This window comes from Chrysemys picta, unplaced genomic scaffold (assembly GCF_011386835.1).
Source record: "Chrysemys picta bellii isolate R12L10 unplaced genomic scaffold, ASM1138683v2 scaf669, whole genome shotgun sequence".
Classification (NCBI taxonomy): domain Eukaryota; kingdom Metazoa; phylum Chordata; order Testudines; family Emydidae; genus Chrysemys; species Chrysemys picta.
This window is the reverse complement of record NW_027053376.1, coordinates 30001-35471: the sequence shown is the minus strand read 5'-3', so window position 1 is coordinate 35471 and position 5471 is coordinate 30001. Positions and strand designations below refer to the sequence as shown.

The following is a 5471-nucleotide window of genomic DNA, read 5'->3' as shown; positions in this document are numbered from 1 at the left end:
ACCAGGCCGCCCTGGGCTCACCCTCCCCGGCCGCAGCGAGGGACTGCCTCCCGGCCGACTGGATCGGGCCCCTGGAAGTCTGGAAAAAAGACTGGAACCTGACGCCTCCGAGGAGGGGGCGCCCAGGGAAGGAGGGAGATCCGGGTTGACCTGGTGACCGGACGGGAAAGAGGCCACCGGGCGTCCCCCCCCTTAAAACCTAGGGGTTGACCTGGTGGCCGGAAAGCGAACCGGCCAGCAGGTGAACCCTTTCGATTCCACGGGTTGACCTGGTGCCCGGGAAGCGAACCGGCCAGCAGGTGAACCCGTTCGATTCCACGGGTTGACCTGGTGCCCGGGAGGGGACTCTGAAAATTTTTCAGCCCTTTCGACTCGGGGTTGACCTGGTGGCCGAGAGGGGACTCGCACGGCAGGCAAGCCGCCCTGGGCTCACCCTCCCCGGCCGCAGCGAGGGACTGCCACCCGGCCGACTGGATCGGGCCCCTGGAAGTCTGGAAAAAAGAATGGAACCTGACGCCTCCGAGGAGGGGGCGCCCAGGGAAGGAGGGAGATCCGGGTTGACCTGGTGACCGGACGGGAAAGAGGCCACCGGGCGTCCCCCCCCCTTAAAACCTAGGGGTTGACCTGGTGGCCGGAAAGCGAACCGGCCAGCAGGTGAACCCTTTCGATTCCACGGGTTGACCTGGTGGCCGGAAAGCGAACCGGCCAGCAGGTGAACCCGTTCGATTCCACGGGTTGACCTGGTGCCCGGGAGGGGACTCAGAAAATTTTTCAGCCCTTTCGACTCGGGGTTGACCTGGTGGCCGAGAGGGGACTCGCACGGCAGGCAAGCCGCCCTGGGCTGACCCTCCCCGGCCGCAGCGAGGGACTGCCTCCCGGCCGACAGGATCGGGCCCCTGGAAGTCTGGGGGCGGGGGGAAATCGCCCCACGCCTCCGAGGAGGGCTGCCCGGGCGGGCCTGGCCCCGGAGCTCGAAAAAAAAAAAAAGGATCGGGCCCACTAGAGACATGGACCAGGCCGCCCTGGGCTCACCCTCCCCGGCCGCAGCGAGGGACTGCCTCCCGGCCGACTGGATCGGGCCCCTGGAAGTCTGGGGGGGGGGGGGGGAATGGAACCTGACGCCTCCGAGGAGGGGACGCCCAGGGAAGGAGGGAGATCCGGGTTGACCTGGTGACCGGACGGGAAAGAGGCCACCGGGCGTGCCCCCGTTAAAACCCCTAGGGGTTGACCTGGTGGCCGGAAAGCAAACCGGCCAGCAGGTGAACCCTTTCGATTCCACGGGTTGACCTGGTGCCCGGGAAGCGAACCGGCCAGCAGGTGAACCCGTCCGATTCCACGGGTTGACCTGGTGCCCGGGAGGGGACTCTGAAAATTTTTCAGCCCTTTCGACTCGGGGTTGACCTGGTGGCCGAGAGGGGCCTCGCACGGCAGGCAAGCCGCCCTGGGCTCACCCTCCCCGGCCGCAGCGAGGGACTGCCCCTCCCCACCCCCCGGCTGACAGGATCGGGCGCACTGGAAGTCCGGGACAGTATTTTCCCCGACGCCGGGGAGGGCGGGCGGAGGGGCTCTGGCGGCCAGCCCGGGCCCCGGAGCTCGAAAAGGAAAAAAGGACCGGGCCCGCGAGAGACGGGGGCCCTGCCGCAGGGGGGGGGGCAGTCCGACCGGGGCTCACCGTGCGGCAGGCCCGGGCGTCGGCAGGGGAAAGCGGGCGAGGAGGCGCGGGGCCGGGTGCCTACGGCCATACCGGACCGAACGCCCCCGATCCCGTCCGATCTCGGAAGGTAAACCGTCCCGGGCCTGGCTAGTACTTGGATGGGTGACCGCCTGGGAATCCCAGGTGCCGTAGGCAGCTTTTCCCGGTCCGAGTCAGCTCTCTCTCCTTTTCTGGGGGGGAAGGAGAGGGGGGGACGGGCCGGAAAGCCCCTCGTCGCTCCTGCCGAGTCGGAGGTCGCGGCCGCAGGTCACGGGTCTGGGCGCCTGGGGTCCGGCTCCCCACCCACCCGGCTTCCTCCGCGGAGGACCCCCCCCGGGGCCACCGAAGCCGCTGGGGGAGACCCCGGGCATGGGGCGGACTGGCCCGGACCCTCCCGGCCGCCGGCCCGCAGGTCCGCCCCGAATCCCCCCCCGCGGCCACCCAGGCCAGGCCTGGCCAGGCGGGACGGACGGCGGGTGTCCAGCGCCCAGCGGCTTCCTCCAGCGGGGACCCACGGACCCCAAAGCCGCAGGGGGAGGCCCCGGGCCCGGGACGGACTCGCTCGGACCCCCTGCGCCCGGCCGCCGGCCCGCGGGACCGCCCCGAATCCCCCCGCGGCCACCCAGGCCAGGCCTGGCCAGGCGGGACGGACGGCGGGTGTCCAGCGCCCAGCGGCTTCCTCCAGCGGGGACCCACGGACCCCAAAGCCGCAGGGGGAGGCCCCGGGCCCGGGCCCGACTCGCTCGGCCCCCCCGCCTCCCCTGCGCCCGGCCCCCGGCCCGCGGGACCGCCCCGAATCCCCCCGCGGCCACCCAGGCCAGGCCTGGCCTGGCGGGACGGACGGCGGGTGTCCAGCTCCCAGTGGCTTCCTCCAGCGGGGACCCACGGACCCCAAAGCCGCAGGGGGAGGCCCCGGGCCCGGGACGGACTCGCTCGGCCCCCCCGCCTCCCCTGCGCCCGGCCCCCGGCCCGCGGGACCGCCCCGAATCCCCCCGCGGCCATCCAGGCCAGGCCTGGCCTGGCGGGCCGGTGTGCGGCTCCCCCGGGCTTCCTCCCCCGACGACCCGCGCCCCCCTGAGCCGCAGGCGGAGACCCCGGCCCCGGGGCGGACCGGCCCGGGCTCGCTCGAGCCCCCTGCGCCCGGCCCGCAGGACCGCCCCCCCGAATCCCCCGGGAGAGGCCCGGCCTGCACGCCACTGACGACCCGCGGCCCCCAAAGTCGCAGGAGGCGCCCCCCCCCGGTTAGCCCCGTCTCGCTCCGCGCCCCCCGCCCCTCGCTGCCGGGACCGGGCGCCGCCCCAGAGTCAGCCGCAGCCGGCCGGCCTGAGAGCTGCCCTCCTGTGGACGACGGTGAGTTTACCTTGATACTAACCGGCCGTCAGCCAGGTCAACCCCATTGCTAGACTGGGGTGGACCTGGTGGCCGAGTGGGGACTTGGAACATTTGACAGCTGCTTCCCGGGGCTTGACCGGTTGTCCTGAACGCCCCCCACCCCCAGCCCCAGCCCCCGGCTCCTGCTCCCCTCTCCCCAGCCTCGGTGCTCCGCTCCCTGCCTCGGAGGCTGCCTCTCTGCGGCGCCTGCATCGCCTCCGAGGACGCGCACCCTCCGGAGGCTGGACGTAAACCCACCACTGCCGCTGACCCGGCTCTCCGAGGGACGACTGTGAGGCCTCCCCCCCCCCCCCACCCCCGGACCGCCCTGGGGACGACTGCTAAGCCTCCCCCACCGGACCGCCCGGGGCAAGACTGCTAAGCCTCCCTCCCACACACACACACACACACTGTCGGGGGAGGACTATTAAGCTTTCCCCCTGGAGCGCCCGGGGCGGACGACTGTTAAGCCTGCCCCCGGAGTCCTCGGGGGAGGACTATTAAGCTTTCCCCCCTGGAGCGCCCGGGGGGGGACGACTATTAAGCCTGGCCCCCGGAGTCCTCGGGGGACGACTATTAAGCCTCCCCCGGACTGGCCGGGGGGCGACTATTAAGCCTCCCCCGGACCTGCTCCGTCTCGATTATTAAGCCCCCCTCTGTGGTCCTCAAGACCACTGCCGTGCTGCCCTCGGAGTGGGGTGACACCCGGGCCGGAAAGCAAACCGGCCACCAGGTCAACCCGTCGAATCCAATGGGTTGACCTGGTGGCCGGAAAGCAAACCAGCCGCCAGGTCAACCCGTCGAAACCAATGGGTTGACCTGGTGGCCGGAAAGCAAAACGGCCGCCAGGTCAACCCAGTAGATTCAGCGGGTTGACCTGGTGGCCGAACGGGGACTTTGAAAATTTGACAGCCGCTTCCCGGGGGTTGACCTGTTGTCCCGGTGGGGACTTTGAACATTTGACAGCCGCCTCCCAGGGCTTGACCTATTGTCCCGGTGGGGACTTTGAGAATTTTACAGCCGCTTCCCGGGGCTTGACCTGGTGGCCGAGTGGGGACGTTGAACATTTGACAGCCGCTTCCAGGGGGTTGACCTGTTGTCCTGAACGCCCCCCACCTCCCCCCCGGCTCCTGCTCCCCACTCCCCAGCCTCGGTGCTCCGCTCCCTGCCTCGGAGGCTGCCTCTCTGCGGCGGCTGCATCGCGTCCGAGGACGCTCACCCTCCGGAGGCTGGACGTAAAGCCTGACACCCGCCACCGCCGCCGACACGGCTCTCGGAGGGACGACTCTGAGGCCTCCCCCCACCCCCGGACCGCCCTGGGGACGACTGCTAAGCCTCCCCCCCGCCCACACCCACACCCACACTGTCGGGGGATGACTCTTAAGCCTCTCCCAGACTGCCTGGGGAACGACTATTAAGCCTGCCCCCCGGAGCACTCGGGGGACGACTATTAAGCCTCCCGCGGACTGCCCGGGGGATGACTATTAAGCCTCCCCTGGAACGACTATTAAGCCTCCCCCGGACTGGCCGGGGGGCGACTATTAAGCCTATCCTCGGGGGAGGACTATTAAGCTTTCCCCCTGGAGCGCCCGGGGGGACGACTATTAAGCCTGGCCCCCGGAGTCCTCGGGGGACGACTATTAAGCCTCCCCCGGACCTGCTCCCTCTCGACTATTAAGCCCCCCCTCTGCGGTCCTCAGCACCACTGCCGCGCTGCCCTGGGAGTGGGGTGACATCCGGTCCGGAAAGCAAACCGGCCACCAGGTCAACCCGTCGAATCCAATGGGTTGACCTGGTGGCCGGAAAGCAAACCGGTCGCCAGGTCAACCCGTCGAATCCAATGGGTTGACCTGGTGGCCGGAAAGCAAACCGGCCGCCAGGTCAACCCAGTAGATTCAGCGGGTTGACCTGGTGGCCGAACGGGGACTTTGAAAATTTGACAGCCGCTTCCCGGGGGTTGACCTGTTGTCCCGGTGGGGACTTTGAACATTTGACAGCCGCCTCCCAGGGCTTGACCTGTTGTCCCGGGGGGGACTTTGAACATTTGACAGCCGCTTCCCGGGGCTTGATCGGTTGTCCTGAACGCCCCCCCCACCCACCCACCCCAGCCCCCGGCTCCTGCTCCCCTCTCCCCAGCCTCGGTGCTCCGCTCCTTGCCTCAGAGGCTGCCTCTCTGCGGCAGCTGCATCCCGTCCGAGGACGCTCACCCTCCGGAGGCTGGACGTAAAGCCTGACACCCGCCACCGCCGCCGACCCGGCTCTCCGAGGGACGACTCTGAGGCCTCCCCCCACCCCCCGGACCGCCCTGATGACGACTGCTAAGCCTCCCCCACCGGACCGCCCGGGGGAAGACTGCGACGCCTCCCGCCAGGCCCCCACCCAGCCTGGGGGAAGACTGCTAAGCCTC

The 5471-nt window shown here is 70.1% G+C and overlaps 1 non-coding gene across 1 annotated transcript; it reads left to right on the top strand.

Annotated features, from left to right (window-relative positions):
• The first annotated feature begins 1730 nt into the window (after positions 1–1730).
• LOC135979122 (5S ribosomal RNA) lies at positions 1731–1849 on the top strand. The gene has a single exon (XR_010596445.1). It is a non-coding gene; the product is annotated as a 5S ribosomal RNA (ribosomal RNA).
• Positions 1850–5471: the final 3622 nt, after the last annotated feature.